Raw genomic sequence first — 15,028 nt, forward strand, 5'->3', positions numbered from 1 at the left:
ATTATAATTCTTCTGAATGATATTCCTATTGACAGCTAGTTTCTATGTGTGTTAGGATTATGTTTTAAACAGGACCCAGGCGCAGGCAATGACTGAAGATGTTTAAATGGTTTATTGTTTTCGGAGACTCAGGCAGGTTTGGTGATTATGGAGGTCCGGAGTGGAGGTAGGCAGTTCAGGCTGGACTGATAACTAGGCAGGCAGGTATGATGCAGGAAGAAGCAGGCAGGTTGGCTGGAAGCTCTGGTGGATGATGGCCGAGGGATTGCACTGGAAACACAAGGAGAAACTTAGTTACAAAAAGTACGGAATTACACGCAGACAGGATAACTGAATGGGCAGCCAGGAGGATGTAATACCACTGGTGTAGAAAACAATCTGGCGGTGAGTTGCTGGGAGACTGGAGTAGATAAGTTGTGTCCTGATTAGATGATGAGGGACAGCTGAGTCGGACGGCCAGGTGAGAGCAATCAGGCTACTGCCTGCAAGGGAAACCACACCCTCTCCACAAACACAGGGGAACAAACAGGGAGACAGTATGGACCGTGACAGTACCCCCCCCTCAACGGGAGCCTCCAGGCAAACCACCAGGCTTATCTGGGTGGTCTCTGTGAAAGTCCCGAATGAGAGAGGGACCTAGAATGAGCTTGCGGGACACCCAGCTCCTCTCCTCAGGACCATAACCCTCCCAATCGACCAGATACTGGTACCCACTGCCCCGGCGGCGAATGTCCAACAGCCGTCGGACCGTGTAGGCCGGGTGGTCATCAATAACAAGGGTGGGTGGAGGGGAGATGGCTGGAGGGCACAAAGGGCTGGACAACACTGGTTTCAACTGGGACACATGAAAAGTTGGGTGAATTCTCATGGAGGGAGGCAGCTTGAGTCTAACAGCAGATGGATTGATTATGCGCTCGATCACATAGGGGCCAATGAAGCGTGGTTTCAACTTCTTAGACTCAGCTTGTAAAGAAATATTTTTTGAAGAAAGCCAAACTTTCTGACCTGGTTGGAACTGGGGAGCTGCGGTCCGGTAGCGGTTTGCAATATGCCGACTGCGTTCATCGGAGTGGAGAAGGGCAGAGCGGGCATCCTTCCAAATCCTCCGACAACAACGGAGATGCGCTTGGACAGAGGGAACTGCGATCTCGTCCTCTTGGGCTGGGAACAAAGGGGGTTGATATCCAAGAGAACATTCAAGGCAAGGCAAGTTTATTTATATAGCACTTTTCAACACAAGGCAATTCAAAGTGCTTTACAAAAAATGAAAGAGATTAAGAAAATGGCATTAAAAATCAGTCATTAAAAAGAAAAGCTAATAAAATAAACATTAAAAGAAAAAATACATGGATAAAAGTTACATTGCAATTAAACATTAAAAGAAAAAAAACAAAGTACATGGATAAAAGTTACAGTGCAGTCTAAGATATGAATAGTTCAATTAAAAGCAGCGACAAAAAGAAAAGTCTTCAGCCTGGATTTAAAAGTAGTCAGAGTTGCAGCGGACCTGCAGGTTTCTGGGAGTTTGTTCCAGATATTTAGAGCATAATAACTGAACGCTGCTTCTCCATGTTTAGTTCTGACTCTGGGGACAGAAAGCTGACCAGTCCCTGAAGACCTGAGAGATCTGGATGGTTCATAATTTAGCAGGAGGTCAGAAATGTATTTTGGGCCTAAACCATTCAGTGCTTTATAAACCAGCAGCAGTATTTTGAAATCTATTCTTTGACACACAGGAAGCCAGTGTAAAGACTTCAGAACAGGAGTGATGTGATCCACTTTCTTAGTGTTAGTGAGGACTCGAGCAGCAGCGTTCTGAATTAGCTGCAGCTTTCTAATAGATTTTTTAGTGAGACCTGTGAAGACACCATTGCAGTAGTCGAGACTACTGAAGATAAAAGCATGGACAAGTTTTTCCAAATCCTGCTGTGACATTAGTCTTTTAATCCTAGATATATTCTTTAGGTGATAGTAGGCTGATTTAGTAACTGTTTTAATGTGACTGTTGAAACTCAGGTCAGAGTCCATGACTACACCTAGATTTCTGGCTTTATCTGTTGTTTTGAACATTGCAGACTGAAGCTCAGCGCTAACTTTTATACGTTCTGCCTTGGCTCCAAAAACCATTACCTCAGTTTTATCTTTGTTTAATTGGAGAAAGTTCTGACACATCCAGTCATTGATTTGTTCAATGCACTTACTCAGTGTTTGAATTGGAGCATAGTCTCCTGGTGAAATTGTTACGTACATTTGTGTGTCATCTGCATAGCTATGGTAACTTATTTTGTTGTTCTTCATTATCTGAGCCAGTGGTAGCATGTAGATGTTAAAGAGAAGAGGCCCCAAGATGGAGCCTTGAGGTACCCCACATGTCATATTTGTCAACTCAGATGTGTATTTACCTATAGAAACAAAGTTGTTTCTGTCCTTTAAGTAGGATTCAAACCAATTCAGAACTGTTTCCGAAAGTCCCACCCAGTTTTCCAGTTGGTTTAGTAATATGCTGTGGTCAACAGTGTCAAACGCAGCACTGAGATATAATAATACTAACACTGAAGTTCTGCCACTGTCTGTGTTTAAGTGGATGTCATTGAAGACCTTTACAAGAGCAGTCTCAGTGCTGTGGTTTGGACGAAAGCCTGACTGGAACACATCAAAACAGTCATTTAAATGCAAGAAATTACTCAACTGTTGAAAAACAACTTTTTCAATGATTTTACCTAGAAATGGGAGGTTTGATATGGGCCTGTAATTGTTCATTACTGAAGCATCTAGATTATTCTTTTTTAAGAGCGGTTTAATGACTGCAGTTTTCAGGGCCTGTGGAAAAATACCTGAGTGAAGAGATTTGTTTACTATATGAAGTAGATCTGAGGCCATGCAAGGAAAAACATCTTTGAAAAATCCTGTTGGAATAATATCAAGGCAGCAGGAGGAGGATTTCAGAAGTTGAATAATGTCCTCTAGGTTTTTATCATTAATCTGATGGAATCGTGTCATGATGTCTGAATTGGTGTTAAGTGGAGATAGGGACAACACATTTGCTGTTCCTGATGCAGAGGCACTGACTGCTTGTCTGATTTTCTGAATTTTGTCAGTGAAAAAGGAAGCAAAATCATTGCACGCCCTGGTGGATAGAAATTCAGAGGCTACTGACACTGGGGGGTTAGTTAGTCTGTCGACGGTAGCAAACAAGGCACGTGCGTTGTTTTTGTTTTTGGTAATGATGTCAGAGAAGAACGATTGTCGTGCGTTTTTCAATTCCAAATTATAAAGGCCAAGTCTCTCTTTATAGATTTCAAAGTGAACCTGGAGATTTGTTTTTCGCCACCCGCGTTCAGCTTTTCGACATTCTCTTTTTTCTGTTTTCACGCTCATGGCCTTTCTCCATGGAGATATTTTCTTGCCAGACACTTCCTTTACCTTAGTTGGAGCAATGGCATCTATAACATTTTTAATTTTTGAATTAAAATGATCTACTAGCTCATTTACTGAGATGTTGGCAGGGGCAAGTGTGGAAGAAAAATTCTGAGTAAACATTTCCCTAGTGTTTTCAGTTAAATATCGCTTTGTGGTTACCTCTTTTTGAACATTTTTGTGAACAGAAATAGAGCTCTCAAAGAAAACACAGGAATGGTCAGAGAGTGCAACATCAGTCACCACAACCTTAGAGATATTCACACCCTTTGAGATAATTAAGTCCAGAGTGTGCCCCTTATTGTGCGTGGGCTCCGTCACATGCTGAGTCAGTCCATAGCTATCAAGAACACAAAATAGTTCTTTAGCCCCTCTGTCCTGGGGGTTGTCAACATGGATGTTAAAATCACCAACAATGACTAGACGGTCAAAGTCAATACACACTATAGACAGCAGTTCAGTAAATTCATCAAAAAATCTTGCACAGTATTTGGGTGGTCTATAGATATTTAGGAACAGAGCTCGAGAGGAGCATTTCAGCCGAAGGGCCACATATTCAAAAGAATCAAAGTTTCCATAGGATGTCTTCCTGCATTGAAGGGAATCATTGAACAGAATAGCAACTCCACCCCCTTTCTTATGCATTTTTCCTGACTCATAAAACTAAAGTTGGGAGGGGTTGATTCGATAAGAACAGCTGCACTGTTATTTTGTTCAATCCAAGTTTCTGTTAAAAACATAAAATCGAGATTGTGCTCAGTGATAAAATCATTGATTAAAAATGTTTTTCCTGCCAAAGACCTGACATTTAATAAAGCTAGTTTAAGTTTGTTAAACACACTATCAGTCATGTTTTTTGTAACAAGCTGTGGCTGACATGGAATCACTGCTAAATTAGATACACTCACACAAACGTTTGAGCGCTTCCTGTTTCTATGATTCACCGCTCTTAATCTATTACCTATCAACACAGATATCGGCGAAGCTACTGGCAGGCAGGGCCCCGACATGTCCTGGAAAGAGTTGAGAGTGCCATACGCCCTTGAGCCTGGACCCATCACATATCAGTAAGAGTTTGTTGTGTTTTGTACACACACATCCTTATCAGGCTTCGGAGACTGCAGATGCCCCCTCGAAGGGAGGGGAGGTGGTCGACGTAGGCACGGTGATGGAGACGGGCTAGATGGTGCGGGGGTAGAGGACATGCTGCCAGGGGGGGGAGGTGATTGACGTAGGCGCGGTGATGAGGACGGGGGAGATGGTGCGCGTCTCCGCGGTGATTTTGGTGGGCGTCGTTGAGGAGCGGGGGTAAAGGACATGGTGCCAGCCCTGCGTATCGCCTTTGTTTGGTCTTTGAACTCCAGGAAGGAATCGGTGCCAACCCTCTGTATCTCCTTTGTGTGTTCATCGATCTCCAGGAGGGTGGGCGAGGGTGAAAGGGTGAACGGAGTATCCTCAAAGGCGTTGACAGGGGGGGAGGGGGGTGACGGGCAGTGGAGACTCCTCCATTTGTCTCATAGGTCTCCCATAATCAGAACATTCCTCAGGCGGGTGCAGTGATAATTCTTCAGGGTTTTCTGCGTGATGTGTTGTGTCTTTCTCCTGTTTTGATTCCTCTTGCCGCTTGTCCTTGGCAGAGGGAACAGATTGATAACGCAGGCAGTTGAATATGTTAGAGATAAACAATTTCACTCCTGACTTGTTCAGGCAAACTCCATTTGCCTTGAAAAGATGTCTGCGATCCCATAAAAAGTTAAAATTGTCAATAAACTGAACAGAATGGTCAGTACAGGCCGTTGAAAGCCAGGTGTTCAGTGTAAACAATCTGCTGAATCTCTCCACTCCTCTTTTGACTGGCGGTAGAGGGCCACTGATGAACACCTCTGCATTTAGAGAGCTGGCAGTTTCCAACAAACATTTAAAGTCTTCTTTCAGCACTTCTGACTGTTGTTTCACAACATCATTTGTTCCAATATGTAGTACCACATTCTTCACAGTCGGATGTTCAGCCCCAATATGCAGGATCTTCTCAGCCAAGTCAGAGACCACATCCTTGGGAAAACAGAGTACTTTGGTGTTGCTCTTATTACACAGACCTTTTACATCTCTTACAGCAGAGTCACCCACAATCAGAGTTTCAGGCCCAGTCGTTAGCTTTCCCTCTAGCCTTTTACTTTTAGAGTAGCTATTGGTCCTTACCCTGCTGCGTGAAGAGGACAGGTTATCCAGGTCATCAGATCTCCGGTTCTTGGTCAGCGGAGCGTATCTGTTCTGGATTGGCACACTTGGTGGTTTAGGAGAATTGTTTGTAGTTCTCCCTTTAGCAGCTGTCCACTGCTGTTTCCTCGTATGAATAGGGGTTGAAGAGGCGCTCTTCCTGGGTGATAACAATGCAGGCCAGCCGGTCGCATCATAGATTTCGGAGCTCTGGGCTCTGCCTGTTATCCGTCCTCCCAAATCCCATGGAAATGATTTACTCTTAGGCTTTGCACCCAGAGAGTTCCAGGGAGGACTACCACTTGTAGATTTATTACCCGGTACACAGCCCTCCTGTTCCTTGGAATCCTTGTAGCTGCTAACTAGCTGTGAGTTAGCATACCCTTCTCCATTATTTTGCAACACTGGTAAAGTCGTGTCATTCCCACGACATAGTCCATTCAGTTCCACGTTAACTTCCAACCGTTGCATTTTCATTTCCAACACAGCCATCTTCTGTATAAGTTTCTGGAAGTCATCTGTAGAGAACGGAGGCATTTTTCTACCAACTAGCTTAAGCTAAATAGCAGTAGCCTACCAGGCTTTAGCTGTTGCTAGGCCACGCTATTGTAAGACTGACGTCGTCGTAAAAATGTTGAAATATGGCTGAAACCCTCCGTCTATTTACGAAGATGAACTGTCCCAGTGATAAGTTAATGTCCAGGAGCCGCTGCTCGAAGTTTTCAGAAAATAAGAATAGGAAAATCAGCATAAAAAGTAAGCAGAGGCAGAGAAAAGCGTCTGCACTGTAAGAAAGATAAGAAGAAGAAGAAGAAGAAGAAGAAGAAGAAGAAGAAGATTCAAATGGGGACATACCGGTGGCAGCACTAGACAGTGAGTTATGAGCGTATTCAATCCAAGGCAGATGTAAGCTCCAGGAGGTGGGATTCCGGGAGGTGACAAAGCGAAGTGCAGCTCCAAGGTCCTGATTGGCTCTTTCGGCCTGCCCGTTAGTCTGAGGATGATAGCCTGAGGAGAGACTGACAGATGCTCTAAGTGCTCGACAGAATGCTTTCCATACCTGAGATATGAACTGTGGCCCTCGGTCGGAAACAATGTCTGTTGGAATGCCATGAAGCCGGACCACATGATTGACTAAGAGATCAGCAGTTCCAGAGGCTGTGGGGAGTTTAGGAAGAGGCACAAAATGAACCACTTTGGAAAAGCGATCGACAATAGTGAGAATGGTCGAGTTACCCTGTGAAACCGGGAGGCCGGTAACAAAATCTAGGCCGATGTGACTCCAGGGACGACTAGGGACTGGGAGAGGCTGGAGTAGACCGATAGGAGCCTGGTGTGAAGACTTGCTACGGGCGCAAACAGTGCAGGCCAGCACAAAGGCTTGAGAGTTCGCTTCCATAGAAGGCCACCAGAAGTGTCGTCTCAGGAGGGATAGGGTCCGACTCACACCCGGGTGGCAGGCAAAGCGGGAAGCATGGGTCCATAGGAGAACCTGTGAGTGGACAGAGTCAGGTACAAACAAACGGTTATCTGGACCATTTCCTGGATCTGGATGGTCTCTCTGTGCCTTCCTCACTGAGTTCTCAATCTCCCATGTTACAGCGCCCACCACTCTGGTAGCGGGGATTATGGTGTCAGGAGCTATGGGATCCTGATCCACTGCAAACTGCCGGGACAATGCGTCGGGTTTAAGGTTTCTAGAACCAGGTCGGTAGGTAAGGGTGAAGTTGAACCTCCCAAAAAACAATGCCCAGCGTGCCTGACGGGAGTTTAGTCGTTTGGCAGTTTGTATGTAGACCAGGTTCCTGTGGTCTGTCCACACAATGAATGGATGTTGAGAGCCTTCCAGACAGTGCCTCCATTCTTCCAGTGCAAGCTTTACAGCAAGCAGCTCCCTGTTGCCAACATCATAGTTGCGCTCAGGGGTTGTCAGTCGTCGGGAAAAAAAAGCACAAGGGTGAAGCTTTTGGTCGGAGACTGAGCGTTGTGATAGAACAGCCCCCACACCGGTGTTGGATGCATCAACCTCAACAATAAACTGAAGAGATGGGTCAGGGTTCGTAAGAATAGGAGCCGAGGTGAAACGTCTCTTCAGCTCAGAGAAGGCAGCCTCACCCTGAGTAGTCCACGAGAAGGGGATTGCTGGGGAGGTGAGTTGGTTGAGAGGACCGGCAACACGACTGTAGTCTCTGATGAGCCGGCGATAGAAATTTGCAAAGCCCAAAAAACGTTGGAGCTGCTTCCTGGTGGAAGGTTTGGGCCATTGTGCCCAGTACTCGAGTTGAGGGGGGATGAGGGGGGATGGCATCCCCCCTGAAATAAAAACGGTCAAAATCATCCCCCTTCTAAAACTGCCATCCCCCCTTTCCATCCCTTATGTAATTTTATCAATGAACGTGGCACTGGTATTACTGCTATTTCAACATTAATTGTGCGCATTTTGAGTAAAATACTGTGAGCGAGGGAGCACGAACACACGCAATGACATTTTTACCAAGTCATTGACGCTATACTATGCGAGTGCCCTAGAGGGCGCCAGAGCGCCGTGATGCGCCAGTTTGATCGATGCCAGAAGCGCAGGTAACGGTCATCACAATGGCCAAGCAACCAGGTGGACAACGCGATCTGAGGGACTTCATATTTAAAAATACTAAAAATAACATTTCAGGTAAGTCAAGAGTCAGTAATCTTAGTCATTACTCACTACTTTAGTCACCAAAGGTGGAATCTATGGATATAAGCAGCAATAACAACTTAGTTTGGAGTTTAGCTACGTTTTTCTCTCATGTTAGCTAGCTGGTAAGACTCAAAACTGTTGATGAAATGATACCACCAGCACCAGAAGAGCTGAAACCCCTCCTTCAAGCAGTGAACACTCTGGTCATCTCCACAGCTGAGTGTGAACGTGGGTTTAGTCAGATTAACATTTTAACCACAACTAGAAGCTCCCTAGAGGTAAAAAGCATGTCAGGTTGCTTTTCATCAAGTGTGTTGGCCCTCCACTGAACAAGTTCAGACCAGAGGTATATGTCAAGACTTGGCTTCAAAACCAAAAAACATGATTATGAAAATCTTTGGAAACTTCTATGAGATGGGGGAGAGTGGAGTAGGCAGCCATTGACAACATTGATCCTATTTTGTATTATCTGTATAATCTTTTAATATATTTTCATATTTCGTAAACAATTTCAATTTGCACTTAATGCCCTGTTCCTAAAAAAATTCATGAAGAATTTACATAATGATTTAATTAATTACAAATGTAACCCTTTAGATACCAGTTTTGATCATACCAGTAACTGCTTTTTTGAAAAAATACACTATAATTCAATATTCTAAAAACTATTTTGACTTTATTATTAGTATAATCAGTTGATCCATCTGAATAATAAATGAGGGACTGTTAACCTACAAGATTTGTACCATATACTTCATTATAACCACATTTTTGTATTCCCTTCCCCCCCTTTAAATTAAAGTGAAAAAAAGATTCTGCCCTAATTGTCCTCTGCATTTGACCCTAAATGTTATTCTACTCTAATTCTGAGGTGACTTGGTCAAGAGCAATGAAAGGAGTATCTGAACATCCATAACATGCATGTTGTTTTAGGAGTATACTAATTATCTTTATGCTGGTAGTTCTCCCACCCTCGGTGGGTTATCAGCACAAATTATGTCCCCATATGATAAAATCCACCATCCCCCCTGATTTTTTTTTTACAACTTGAGTACTGATTGTGCCACTGCTTGTACCTTCTCTGGGTCTGTTCTCAGCTGACCTTGCTCAATGATGTAGCCTAGGAAATCCACTGAATCCACGTGAAATTTGAATTTCTCTACTTTGACAAACAGCTTGTTCTCGAGGAGCATTTGTAAAACCTGCTGCACATGTTGGGTGTGTTCCTCCATGGTCTGTGAGAATATCAGGATATCATCAAGATGCACAAATACTGAACGGTTCAGGAAGTCACGGAGGACATCGTTCACAAGAGCCTGGAAGACAGCTGGGGCATTGGTGAGTCCAAAGGGCATCACTAGATACTCGAAATGGCCTAGTGGGGTGTTGAATGCCGTCTTCCACTCGTCTCCTTGACGTATGCGGACCAGGTGGTAAGCATTCCTGAGGTCGAGTTTTGAGAAAATGGTGGCCTTCTGTAGGGGTTCGAAGGCTGAATTGATGAGGGGCAGTGGATACTTGTTCTTGATGGTGATGTTGTTAAGGCCCCGGTAGTCAATGCAGGGGCGTAGGGAGCGGTCCTTCTTGGATACAAAGAAGAAGCCTGCTCCGACGGGGGAAGAAGAGGGTCTTATGATGCCAGCAGCCAGTGAGTCTTTGATGTATGTCTCCATGGCCTCACGCTCAGTTCGGGACAAGTTAAACAGGCGACTGGATGGGAGAGATGCCCCAGGAAGAAGATCTATTGTGCAGTCGTAAGGGCGATGAGGGGGCAGAAAAAGAGCTCGCTGCTTGCTGAAAACCTCTCCCAGGCTATGATAAACCGGAGGGACAGCGGACAAGTTGAGTGGCTCCTGCTGAACTGGAGGAATACCGACCTCTGCTGGGGGAATTGCAGACCGCAGGCATGAAGAGTGACAAAAGGAACTCCAACTCCTTACTTGATTCTCCGACCAGTCCATGTGGGGGTTGTGCAGTTTTAACCATGGCTGGCCTAGAACTAGGGGTGTGTGAGAGGAGGACATGACGTGGAACTGAATCATTTCATGGTGATTACCAGACAGGACGAGATGTAGGGGTTTGGTGACATGGGTAAGGTGTGCCAGGAGCTTCCCATTCAGACCTCGAGCATTGAGAGGAGCTGTCAGAGGTTGAGTTGAGATGCCGGCTGAGGCAACCAGTTGGGCATCCAAAAAACTCTCATCAGCCCCAGAGTCCACTAGGGAAGGCAGAGAGAGAGACTGTTGATTTAACAGCAGTGTGGCTTCAAGTGGCTTGCGGGTCTGGGGGGTTGAGGAAGAAACAGCCTTGCTCACCAGTATCCCCACCTTTACTGGCGAGCACCCTCTTTTGGGCGCTGGGGGCATGTGTACACGAGATGACCGGAGTGAGCACAGTAGACACAAAGTCCTTCTCTTATTCTCTGGAGACGTTCTTGGGGAGTGAGTCGGGCTCTGCCTAGCTGCATCGGTTCCTCTGAAGACAGGAGAGGAGAAAATACTTCAGATGGAGCACTAGGACTTGGGAAAGTCTCCGACCTGAATCTTGCGAGAGAAGACGAGACAGGGCGAGAGGGGAGTGACCCAGGAGATCGGCTGGCTCTTTCCCTACGGCGCTCCCTAAGGCGGTTATCCAGTCTTATGGCTAGGGAGACCAACTCATCAAAGTTAGCTGATTCGTCCCTCACTGCTAACTCATCTTTAACAGAATCAGTTAGCCCGGTTTGAAAAACCCCTTGAAGCGCTGTGTCATTCCACCCCGCCTCTGCAGCTAAGGTCCTTAATTCCACTGAGTATTCGGCTACACTACGGGAGCCCTGTCGCAGTGAGAGGAGGCGTTTAGTAGCGTCCCTACCACTGACAGGGTGGTGGAAAACTTTCTTAATTTTTTCTGTAAACTCTGGATAAGAATAACAAAGGTTGGACTGACTCTCCCATACAGCTGATGCCCAGGCTAGGGCGCTACCTGTAAGTAAACCTATCATATAACAAATCTTAGCTCTGTCATTAGCATAAGAAGACGGCTGCTGCTCAAACACAAGAGAACACTGCATTAAGAAAGATTTACATGTCCCTAAGGCACCTGCGTACCGCTCTGGAGTGGGAATGTTTGGCTCACGTGAAGGGAGAGCAGGCTGGAACCGGTGCTAACTCTTGTGGGGGAGCTGGATCCTCAGGAGCAGGCGGAGCAAGATGAGTTGAAACCAGGTTGAGGTGATGTCCCATCTGTGCTACGTTGGCGGCTAGTGATGCGAGGTTATCCATAACCTCTCTGAGCATCTGGTCATGCCGGCCCACGAGGACGCCTTGGTTGGAGAGAGCCTCACGAATTGGGTCCGGGCCTGCTGGGTCCATGGGTGCCTGATTGTTCTGTTAGGATTATGTTTTAAACAGGACCCAGGCGCAGGCAATGACTGAAGATATTTAAATGGTTTATTGTTTTCGGAGACTCAGGCAGGTTTGGTGATTATGGAGGTCCGGAGTGGAGGTAGGCAGTACAGCTTTGTGTGAATGGTAAAATAATTGAAAACGTCAATGAGGTCAAATACTTGGGAGTGATCTTGGATGCCAATTTGACTTTTGAAAGCCATATTAGAAGCATGACTAGAAAGCTGAAATATAACATTTTCAAATTTAAACATATTAGGAACTCATTAACCATAGAAGCATCGAAAACATTTTTGCATGCCATGATAGTATCATATTTTCACTACTGTATAACCTGCTGGTCCCAAGCAACTAAGACTGCTATGAGACCACTTGAGGTTCTTTATAAACAAGCCTTAAAAGTTATGGATAGAAAGTCATTAAAACACCATCATTGCAATATACTGTCCAAATACAAACTGTTCAGTTTTGATAGTCTTGTTCTACTTTCCCGAGTTCGATTGGTATTCAGAATCATTCACAATTCTACAACACCACCGTTGAGGGGCTTTTTTCGGTTTCGCCGTGAGCAGAGTTGCAGAAACTCCAGATCTGCATCAAATGCAGATCTAACCATCCCTCTGAGGCGCACTGCCTTTGGACGATCAGCATTTTCGTTTACAGCCATCAAGCACTGGAATACTCTTCCAGTTGAACTTAAAACCTGTACTAATTTTAACTCGTTTTCCTATGGTGCAAAAAAAATGATATTAAGCAACCAGTCATGCCAACATTAATTACACTGTAATCTGAGTTTTTTTTTTTTTTTAACTGTATTGTCATACTATATCGTAGATATTTTATTTAAGTGTATTTGAAGTGTACTAAGTGTTATGTTCGTAACCTGAATTTAAATCAGGCTTTGTAATTATTTGAGTGACCGAGATCATGTAAGTGTATTTCAAGTGTACTATGTATTAATTTATTGAGCTGTACTTAAATCAGGTTTTAAAATTGTTTGACTGATAGAGATCATGCAATGTTATTATTTGTTTATTGATTGTTATGAACCTGTCTGAGGACCACAGATGGAAATGAGCTATTAGCTATAATCTGGCATATTGCATCTCTTCTCTTTGCTGAGATTAATGTTTTTGTATAAATGGTCCTTCTATAAATAAATAAATAAATAAAAAAGGCTGGACTGATAACTAGGCAGGCAGGAAGAAGCAGGCAGGTTGGCTGGAAGCTCTGGTGGATGATGGCAGAGGGATTGCACTGGAAACACAAGGAGAAACTTATGCCCCGGCCACACGAGGACGAAAACGGTCGTTTGCGTTACTGCTTAGTGTCATATAGACCGTTCAGCCACACGAGGACGACCGAATACGGCACTAAACGACTGCGGACACGATAACGGGTCCCAAGGTGGATAGAACGACATACGCAACGCTCTGGGGGGTCCAACGGCTCCGTGTGTGACTATACGATCATTTTCTGATAATGATGAGGCAATAGCCCCGCCTCTCCCCACCTCTGCTGCTCACAAAGTAAACTGCACACTGAATTCAGATTATTTATCTTTCTCTCGATATGGACATAAATGTGAGTGAAGTCTAATCTGACAGGACGGAGACACCTCTCAAACTACCTAAACTAGTTATAAATATGTTTATTTTTACTGTCGGCCGGGTCACTCATTACTGGATCAGCTGCTGCATGAAACAGACACTGGCGCTGTCCAAAGAGAGGGAGGAAAAAGAGAGGCTCCGTGTATTTTATTATTATATTATATAGAGTCGTTATTCATTTGTTTTAAAGCTCAATAAATAACAAAGAAGACCTTTGACCGGCACTTTTATAATTTTGTCGGAAGATTTAAACTTTAATACACGTTGACTGGCGAAAAACTCTGCCCGGTTCCCTCGGCCCCCACCGCGGAGAATAAAAAGAAGGGCAACCATGACAACCATGCTTCTTCGCTGCTTTTGTGGAGGAAGTTACAGCGCCACGTACAGGCTCCTGCATATGTACTGCAGCTTCTCCAGCGGTTGGAGCTAAACGGAGCTGTCTCGTGTGGACGGACACTATCCGGATGACTATTGCGTGTGGACGGAAGCTTTTTTGCGATTGCGTTTGCGTTAATCCTATGCGTTTAGCCGTTTTCGTCCTCGTGTGGCCGGGGCATTAGTTACAAAAAGTACGGAATTACACGCAGACCGGATAACTGAATGGGCAGCCAGGGAGATGTAATACCACTGGTGTAGAAAACAATCTGGCGGTGAGTTGCTGGGAGACTGGAGTAGATAAGCTGTGTCCTGATTAGATGATGAGGGACAGCTGAGTCGGACGGCCAGGTGAGAGCAATCAGGCTGCTGCCTGCAAGGGAAACCACACCCTCTCCACACACACAGGGGAACAAACAGGGACACAGTATGGACCGTGACAATGTGAACATTATGAGATGGATAGCCAGAGAGAATAAATGACAGTTATGAAACACTATATGACAAAACAAGAATACAGTTTAAGTGATTACAAAATATCCATAAAGAAAAATCTGTTTACAGTTCTGTTTCATATAGGTGTTGAGAGATGTATCCATAGATCTCTTAATTTTGCTCTCAAAGTGCACCAGATTGATGCTTTTAACTTCAATATTTAAAACAAATCTTCCCGGGGGAGCATCCGCCCGGACCCCCCTAGAGAGAGGATGTTAGGTCCATGGTGTTTACATGCTTATTTATACAATATGTGTGCTTATGCCAACATCATAAGACAAAAGTTGGTTCCGTGTTGTGTGTAGTGAGAATGCGCTAGAGTGAGGGGGGCCCCGAAGCCAAAGCTCGCTTAGGGCCCCCAAAAGTCTAGGGCCGGCCCTGCTGCTATCTGTGTGTTTGTGTGTGCGTCTGTCTGTTTGCGGTGTGGTGATGAGGTTAAATGCCACAGCATGCCAGTTGAAACAGTGAACGATCGCTATTGTGTACTTGTACGCTTAGGGTGTAATGGTATTATACAAAAATATTGTAGGAGCACAGAAACAGTGTTCAAATTCTGCTTTTACAAACTTATTTTGGTTGTGCTTACCATCATGCAACGCACTAGCAAGACGTTGATCGCAACTGCGCAGGTATGCGCAGGTCTTGCTTGTCTCAAACAAGCCTACTGAGTCCAACAGGATCAATCTCACGAAGAACTAATGGCAACAAAAAATAATTCCAGCAGAAGTGGCTTGATTTTGTTCTCAGCAGGGGACTTTGACAGAGGATTTCTCAATAAATACACAGTAAAAGTACTTCATTTTATTTCTGGTAGAAGTCAAACTAGTACCGAGTCCAACAGAGTCAGCTTC

The sequence above is a fragment of the Gymnodraco acuticeps genome, unplaced genomic scaffold, assembly GCF_902827175.1.
Source record: "Gymnodraco acuticeps unplaced genomic scaffold, fGymAcu1.1, whole genome shotgun sequence".
NCBI classification, from domain to species: domain Eukaryota; kingdom Metazoa; phylum Chordata; class Actinopteri; order Perciformes; family Bathydraconidae; genus Gymnodraco; species Gymnodraco acuticeps.